Source organism: Zea mays, chromosome 1, assembly GCF_902167145.1.
Source record: "Zea mays cultivar B73 chromosome 1, Zm-B73-REFERENCE-NAM-5.0, whole genome shotgun sequence".
Taxonomy (NCBI): Eukaryota; Viridiplantae; Streptophyta; class Magnoliopsida; order Poales; family Poaceae; genus Zea; species Zea mays.
The window spans coordinates 5,168,421-5,177,206 of NC_050096.1; positions in this window are offsets into that span (position 1 = coordinate 5,168,421).

Genomic DNA, 8,786 nt, shown 5'->3' on the forward strand with positions numbered 1-8,786 from the left:
GGCAACAGAAGTTTGTTTCTTAGAGTTCCATGACACCAGGGACCTTCCTAAGAATTGGCACGTCCCCGATGTACTCTTCCTATCGACCTTACATCCAGCATAGTCGGAATCTGAATATCCAATTAAGTCAAAGGTAGACCCCTTTGGATACCAGATCCCGAAGCAAGGCGTAGCAACTAAATATCTAAGGATTCGCTTCACCGCCACTAAGTGACACTCCTTAGGATCGGATTGAAATCTAGCACACATGCATACGCTAAGCATAATATCCGGTCTACTAGCACATAAGTAAAGTAATGACCCTATCATTGACCGGTATGCCTTTTGATCAACGGAGTTACCTCCTTTGTTGAGGTCGGTGTGTCCGTCGGTCCCCATCGGAGTTTTTGTGGGCTTGGCGTCCTTCATCCCAAACCGCTTCAGCAAGTCTTGCGTGTACTTCGTTTGAGAGATGAAGGTGCCATCCTTGAGTTGCTTCACTTGGAACCCAAGGAAGTAGTTCAACTCGCCCATCATTGACATCTCGAATTTCTGCGTCATCACCCTGCTAAACTCTTCACACGACTTTTTACTAGTAGAACCAAATATTATGTCATCGACATAAATTTGGCACACAAAAAGATCACCGTCACAAGTCTTAGTGAAAAGAGTTGGATCGGCTTTTCCAACCTTGAAAGCATTAGCGATTAAGAAATCTCTAAGGCATTCATACCATGCTCTTGGGGCTTGCTTAAGTCCATAGAGCGCCTTAGAGAGCTTACACACGTGGTTGGGGTACCGTTCATCCTCGAAGCCAGGGGGTTGTTCTACGTACACCTCCTCCTTGATTGGCCCGTTGAGGAAAGCGCTCTTCACATCCATTTGGAACAACCTGAAGGAATGGTGAGCGGCATATGCTAGCAAAATATGAATGGACTCTAGCCTAGCCACAGGAGCAAAAGTCTCCTCAAAGTCCAAACCTGCGACTTGGGCATAACCTTTTGCCACAAGTCGAGCCTTGTTCCTTGTCACCACTCCGTGCTCGTCTTGTTTGTTGCGGAACACCCACTTGGTTCCCACAACATTTTGCTTAGGACGAGGCACCAGCGTCCAAACTTCATTTCTCTTGAAGTTGTTGAGCTCCTCTTGCATGGCCAACACCCAGTCCGGATCTAGCAAGGCCTCCTCTACCCTGAAAGGCTCAATAGAAGAGACAAAGGAGTAATGCTCACAAAAATTAACTAATCGAGATCGAGTAGTTACTCCCTTGCTAATATCACCAAGAATTTGATCGACGGGATGATCCCTTTGAATCATCGCTCGAACTTGGGTTGGAGGTGCCGGTTGAGTTTCTTCCTCCATCACATGATCATCTTGTGCTCCCCCTCGATCACACGCCTCCTGTTGATGAACCTGTTCATCGTCTTGAGTTGGGGGATGCACCATAATTGAGGAAGAAGGTTAATCTTGCTCCTTTTGTTCCTATGGTCGTACATCACCAATCACCATGGTTCGTATAGCGGCCGTCGGAACATCTTCTTCATCTACATCATCAAGATCAACAACTTGCTCTCTTGGAGAGCCATTAGTCTCATCAAATACAACGTCGCTAGAGACTTCAACCAAACCCGATGATTTGTTGAAGACCCTATACGCCTTTGTATTTGAGTCATAACCTAACAAAGACCCTTCTACAGCTTTGGGAGTAAACTTAGAATTTCTACCCTTCTTCACTAGAATGTAGCATTTGCTCCCAAATACACGAAAGTAAGATACTTTGGGTTTGTTACCGGTTAGTAGCTCATACGACGTCTTCTTGAGGAGGCGGTGAAGGTAGACCCTGTTGATGGCGTGGCAAGCCGTGTTCACGGCTTCCGACCAAAAACACTCGGGGGTCTTGAACTCTCCAAGCATCGTCCTCGCCATATCGATGAGCGTCCTGTTCTTCCTCTCTACCACACCATTTTGTTGTGGTGTGTAGGGAGCGGAGAACTCGTGCTTGATCCCTTCCTCCTCAAGGAACTCCTCCACCTGAAGGTTCTTGAACTCGGACCCATTGTCGCTCCTTATCTTCTTCACCTTGAGCTCAAACTCATTTTGAGCTCTCCTTAGGAAGCGCTTGAGAGTCCCTTGGGTTTCAGACTTATCCTGCAAAAAGAACACCCAAGTGAAGCGGGAAAAGTCATCAACAATAACTAGACCATACTTACTTCCTCCTATGCTTAGATAGGCGACAGGTCCGAAGAGGTCCATATGTAGCAGCTCCAGGGGTCTTGATGTGGTCATCACGTTCTTGCTGTGATGCGCTCCTCCCACTTGTTTACCTGCTTGACAAGCTGCACAAGGTCTATCTTTTTCGAAAGTAACATTGGTTAGACCTATCACGTGTTCTCCCTTTAGAAGCTTGTGTAAGTTCTTCATCCCCACATGTGCTAAGCGGCGATGCCACAACCAGCCCATGCTAGTTTTAGCAATTAAGCATGCATCTAGACCGGCCTCCTCTTTTGCAAAATCAACTAAATAAAGTTTGCCGTCTAATACACCCTTAAAAGCTAGTGAACCATCACTTCTTCTAAAGACAGACACATCTATATTTGTAAATAGACAATTATAACCCATATTACATAATTGACTAACAGATAGCAAATTATATCCAAGACACTCAACTAAAAACACATTAGAGATAGAGTGCTCATTTGAAATTGCAATCTTGCCTAAGCCTTTCACCTTGCCTTGGTTCCCATCACCAAATATGATTGAGTCTTGGGAATCCTTATTCTTGACGTAGGAGGTGAACATCTTCTTCTCCCCCGTCATATGGTTTGTGCATCCGCTGTCGATTATCCAGCTTGAACCCCCGGATGCTTAAACCTACAAGGCAAATTTAGGCTTGGGACTTAGGTACCCAACTCTTGTTGGGTCCTACAAGGTTAGTCACAATTGTCTTAGGGACCCAAATGCAAGTTTTATCTCCCTTGCATTTTGCCCCTAATTTCCTAGCAATCACCTTTCTATCCTTTCTACAAATTGCAAATGAAGCATCACATGCATGATAAATTGTAGATGGTTCATTAACTTTCCTAGGAGTATTGACAACATTTCTCCTAGGCATATGATGAACAACATTTCTTCTAAACACATTTCTACCATGCATATAGGAAGAACTAGAAGCAAACATGGCATGAGAGTCAAAAGCATTATAAGCATTACAACTTCTATCATCATGAACATTTCTAGAAAATTTTCTATCATGGTACATGAAGGCATGATTCTTTTTAGCATTACTCGCCATAGGGGCCTTCCCTTTCTCCTTTGTGGAGATGGAAGCCTTATGGCTTGTTAAGTTCTTGACTTCCCTCTTGAAGCCAAGACCATCCTTAATTGAGGGGTGTCTACCAATAGTGTAGGCATCCCTTGCAAATTTTAATTTGTCAAATTCACTTTTGCTAGTCTTAAGTTGGGCATTAAGACTAGCAATTTCATCATTTAATTTTGCAATAGAGGCTATGTGTTCACTACAAGCATCAATGTCAAAATCTTTACACCTATTGCAAATAACCTCATTTTCTATACAAGATGTTGATTTACTAGCTATTTCTAACTTAGCATTCAAATCATCATTAATGCTCCTTAAGTTAGAAATTGTCTCATGGCAAGAAGATAATTCACAAGAAAGCATTTCATTTCTTTTAACTTCTAGAGCATGAGATTTTTGTGCTTCTACAAATTTATCATGTTCTTCATACAACAAATCCTCTTGCTTTTCTAAAAGCCTATTCTTATCATTCAAGGCATCAATCAGTTCATTAATTTTATCTACCTTGGTTCTATCTAGGCCCTTAAATAAACATGAATAATCTATTTCATCCTCATCACTAGATTCGTCCTCACTTGAAGAAGCATAAGTAGTGTTTCGAGTACATACCTTCTTCTCCCTTGCCATAAGGCATGCGTGACACTCGTTGGGGAAGAGGGATGACTTGTTGAAGGCGGTGGCGGCGAGTCCTTCATTGTCGGAGTCGGAAGAGGAGCAATCCGAATCCCACTCCTTTCCAAGATGTGCCTCGCCCTTTGCCTTTTTATAGTTCTTCTTCTTCTCCCTCTTGTTCCCTTGATCCTGATCACTATCATTGTCGGGACAGTTAGCAATAAAATGACCAAGCTTACCACATTTGAAGCATGAGCGCTTCCCCTTTGTCTTGGTCTTGCTTGGCTGCCCCTTGCGACCTTTTAGCGCCGTCTTGAATCTTTTGATGATGAGAGCCATCTCTTCATCATTAAGTCCGGCCGCCTCTATTTGTGCCACCTTGCTAGGTAGCGTCTCCTTGCTTCTTGTTGCCTTGAGAGCAAGAGGTTGAGGCTCATTGATTGGACCATTCAATGCGTCGTCCACGTATCTTGCTTCCTTGATCATCATTCGCCCGCTCACGAATTTTCCAAGTATCTCCTCGGGCGTCATCTTGGTGTACCTAGGATTCTCACAAATGTTGTTTACAAGATGAGGATCAAGGACAGTAAAAGACCTTAGCATTAGGCGGACGACGTCGTGGTTCGTCCATCGCGTGCTTCCATAGCTTCTTATCTTGTTGACAAGGGTCTTTAGCCGGTTGTACGTTTGAGTTGGCTCTTCTCCCCTTATCATAGCGAATCTCCCGAGTTCGCCTTCCACCAACTCCATCTTGGTGAGCATTGTGACATCATTCCCCTCATGAGAGATCTTGAGGGTGTCCCAAATTTGCTTGGCGTTATCCAAGCCGCTCACTTTGTGGTATTCATCCCTGCACAATGAAGCTAGAAGAACAGTAGTAGCTTGTGCATTTTTATGAATTTGCTCATTAATAAACATGGGACTATCCGTACTATCAAAGTGCATTCCACTCTCTACAATCTCCCATATACTAGGATGGAGAGAGAACAAGTGACTACGCATTTTGTGACTCCAAAATCCGTAGTCCTCTCCATCAAAATGAGGAGGTTTACCAAGTGGAATCGATAACAAATGAGCATTTGTACTTTGAGGAATACGAGAGTAATCAAAAGAAAAGTTTGAATTGACCGTTTTCTTTTTCTCATAGTCGTCGTCGTCCTTTTGGGAAGAAGAAGATTCGTCGCTGTCGTAGTAGACTATCTCCTTGATGCGCCTTGTCTTCTTCTTCTTCCCGTCTCTTCTTTTGTGGCCCGAGCCCGAGTCTGTGGGCTTGTCATCTTTCGACTCATTGAAGATAGACTCCTTCTCGTTGTTGACCACCATCCCCTTTCCCTTAGGATCCATCTCTTCGGGCGATTAGTCCCTTCTTAAAGAGAACGGCTCCGATACCAATTGAGAGCACCTAGAGGGGGGGTGAATAGGTGATCCTGTAAAACTTGAAACTTAAGCCACTAAAACTTGGTTAAGTGTTAGCACAATACTCGCCAAGTGGCTAGAGAAGAGTCTCAACAAAACACAATAACCACAAAGATATCAATCACAGAGATGGCACGGTGATTATCCCGTGGTCCGGCCAAGACCAACGCTTGCCTACTCCACGTTGTGGCGTCCCAATGGACGAGGGTTGCAATCAACCCCTCTCAAGCGGTCCAAAGACCCACTTGAATACCACGGTGTTTTGCTTGCTTTACTATATCCCGTTTGCGAGGAATCTCCACACTTTGGAGCCTCTCGCCCTTACACTTAGATGATCACAAAGAAACACGGAGTAAGGAAGGGATGAGCAACGCACACAAGACTCAAAAATCAGAGCAACAATACGCACACAAGTCGCAACAAGAGCTCGCAACACACCCCAATGAGTTTACAACTCAACTAGAGCTCTAGATGCTATCACAAAGAAACAAATGCGTGGAATCGAAGTCTCGGTGCTTAGGATTGCTTTGAGTATGCTTGGTGTTCTCCTCCATGCGCCTAGGGGTCCCTTTTATAGCCCCAAGGCAGCTAGGAGCCGTTGAGAGCAATCTGGGAAGGCAATTCTTGCCTTCTGTCGTCTGGCGCACCGGACAGTCCGGTGCACACCGGACACTGTCCGGTGCCTGATTTCTTTCCTTAAATTGCGAAGCCGACCATTGGTAGACTTGGAGCCGTTGGCGCACCGGACATGTCCGGTGCACACCGGACAGTCCGGTGCCCCTTTCTAGCCGTTGGCTCAGCCACGTGTCCCGCGCAGATCGCGCGGCCGACCGTTGGCCCGGCCGACCGTTGGCTCACCGGACAGTCCGGTGCACACCGAACAGTCCGGTGAATTATAGCCGTACGTCGCCGGTGAATTCCCGAGAGCGGCCACTTTGCTCGAGCCAGCCTGGTGCACCGGACACTGTCCGGTGCACCACCGGACAGTCCGGTGCTCCCAGACTGAGCAGACTTGGCTGAACAAAGCCATCTCATTTCCAATTCGATTTTTCCTGTTTCCAGCACTTAGACATAACACATTAGTCCATAAAATAATGTACTAAGTCTAGAAACATACCTTTTGACATGATTTGCACTTTGTCCACCACATTGCATAGATCAACACAAAAGCACTTGCGTTGGCACTCAATCACCAAAATACTTAGAAATGGCCCAAGGGCACATTTCCCTTTCACGGGCGAGACGGAGATCCTCCGGGGTCGGCTGCCCTTGCCCGAGGCGGGGCTCAGGCGAGGCGTGATCGGGTCCCTCGAATGGACCGATCCCTGACTTAGTCGCACCCATCAGGCCTTTGCAGCTTTGTGCTGATGGGGGTTACCAGCTGAGAATTAGGAGCCTTGAGGGTACCCCTAATTATGGTCCCCGACAGTAGCCCCCGAGCCTCGAAGGGAGTGTTAACACTCGCTTGGAGTCTTTTGTCGCACTTTTTTGCAAGGGGACCAGCCTTTCTCGGTTGCATTACGTTCCGGTGGGTGCGCGCGAGCGCACCCGCCGGGTGTAGCCCCCGAGGCCTCGGAGGAGTGGTTTGACTCCTCCGAGGTCTTAATGCCTCGCGCAATGCTTTGGCTGGTCTGGTCGTTCCCTCATGCAAGCTGGCCGTAGCCCGGGTGCACGGTCGGGTCCCAAGTTCTCGGGCTGGTATGTTGACGCTGTCAACGGTTTGGCCGGAGCCGGGTTTGTGAGAGCAGCCCCCGAGCCTCTGCACAGGGCGAGAGGACGGTCAGGGACAGACTCGACTTTTTTTACATACGCCCCTGCGTCGCCTTTCCGCAAGGAGGAGGGGGGGGGGGGAAGCGCCATGTTGCCCTCGGAGGGCGCCGAACATGGTGTCTCCGGTGAGCTGCTGGCGGGTAATCCGAGCGGACGTCCGTGCCCCATTTGCTAGGGGTCGGCTAGAGGCCCAGAGGCGCGCCCAAAAGTACCTGCGGGTGATCTGCCGGACCCGGTCCCCTATCGACGGGGTCCGAGGGCTCGATGCCTCCCTCTGATGGGATTCCGTTACAAGATCGTTCCCGCCGGTCTCGGAAATGTCCTAGGGTACCTCGGGAGCGCAGCCCGAGCCCTGGTTATGTATCGAACGTACCCATGGTCATCCCTCGCTCTGTGTCTGAGGCGGCTGTGAACCCTTCGAGGGCCAGCCTTCGAACCCCTGATCAGTAGTGAGCGCGGAGCCCGAGTGGCCTGAGGCGGCCGTTGAACCCTTTTGAGGGGCCGGCCTTCGAACCTCTGACCAGTAGTGGGTGTGGAGCCCACGCGCTCTGAGGCGGCTGTTGAACCCCTCCGAGGGGCCAGCCTTCGAACCTCTGATTAGTAGGGAGGCTCGGAGCCTGGTTCCTTCACGGAGAAGGATCCTTTTCGGGGTATCCCCCTTTCCCGGTCCCTGTTGTAAGAGAGAGAAAGAGGAAAAGGAAAAGGATACGAAAATCGAACGACGCGGCGTACCTTTTTTGACGCGATCATTATGGCGAAGGCGAAGCGTCGCTTGCTTCTCCTGCCAGAGGCGCCGCCTGTCCCGCCGCGGAGTTAATGCGACGGGGCGTGCGGTTCGCGGGGCGGCCGTTGCGCGTGCGCGAGCCGTTCGATGAACGGAACACGGGCGCGTCGTCTTCACGCCGTGAGAGAGGGTTCTCTCGCTGCCTCCGGATGGGACGTAAGCTTGGCTGACGACGTGACCGCTGCTCCTGCCCGCCTGCCACCGCCATTACTGCCGGCCCATTTTTGGCCGTATTGACCGTCGCGCCAGGCTGGCGCTGCTGGGTCGTGCGCTGGGTTGCCTCGAGTCGTGGTACTGGTTCCGCAGTCGAGGAGGTGTGGCAGTGGCGCGAGTGGCGGTGCAGTTGCTCGCACGTAGCATCCGGCGCGCCGGTTGCATGACGCGGGGGCCTGGGCCTCCATGCTGGGCGTGTTGGAAGTCGGAGAAGTGCGCCCACTTGGCGCGGTTGCATGCCGCCTGCATGGCTGCTTGCCCTTTCACCCGCTGGTCTGGGCGAAAGTGGAGGGACGCTTGTAACCGCTGGACAGTTGCATGCACCGCGCGTGACGGTTTGGCTTCTTCTGCTCTGGGCCAGCTTGCATGACGCGTGGGACCCAACCCCCGCGCCGTAGGGGGAGGACCTTGGAGCATGTTGGAGAAGACCCAGCCCATGACGACTGGGGACGCAAGTAGGGAGAGTCGCCTTTAAAAGGAGGGTGACCCCCTTGAAAGGCGACCATGTCTTCGCGCTCCCTTATGCATCGTGTCTTTCCACCTTCCGAGCCCCCGGATGGGGGATGCCCGCAGTCCTTCTGCCTTGTCGTTGGAGGAACGCAACTCCGTGGGAGTTGGTACCTTTCAGCCATCGTTCGGCTTCAAGGATTTTCATCATGCAGCCCGACTGCACCCCTCCGCCGGTGGTCACCCGAG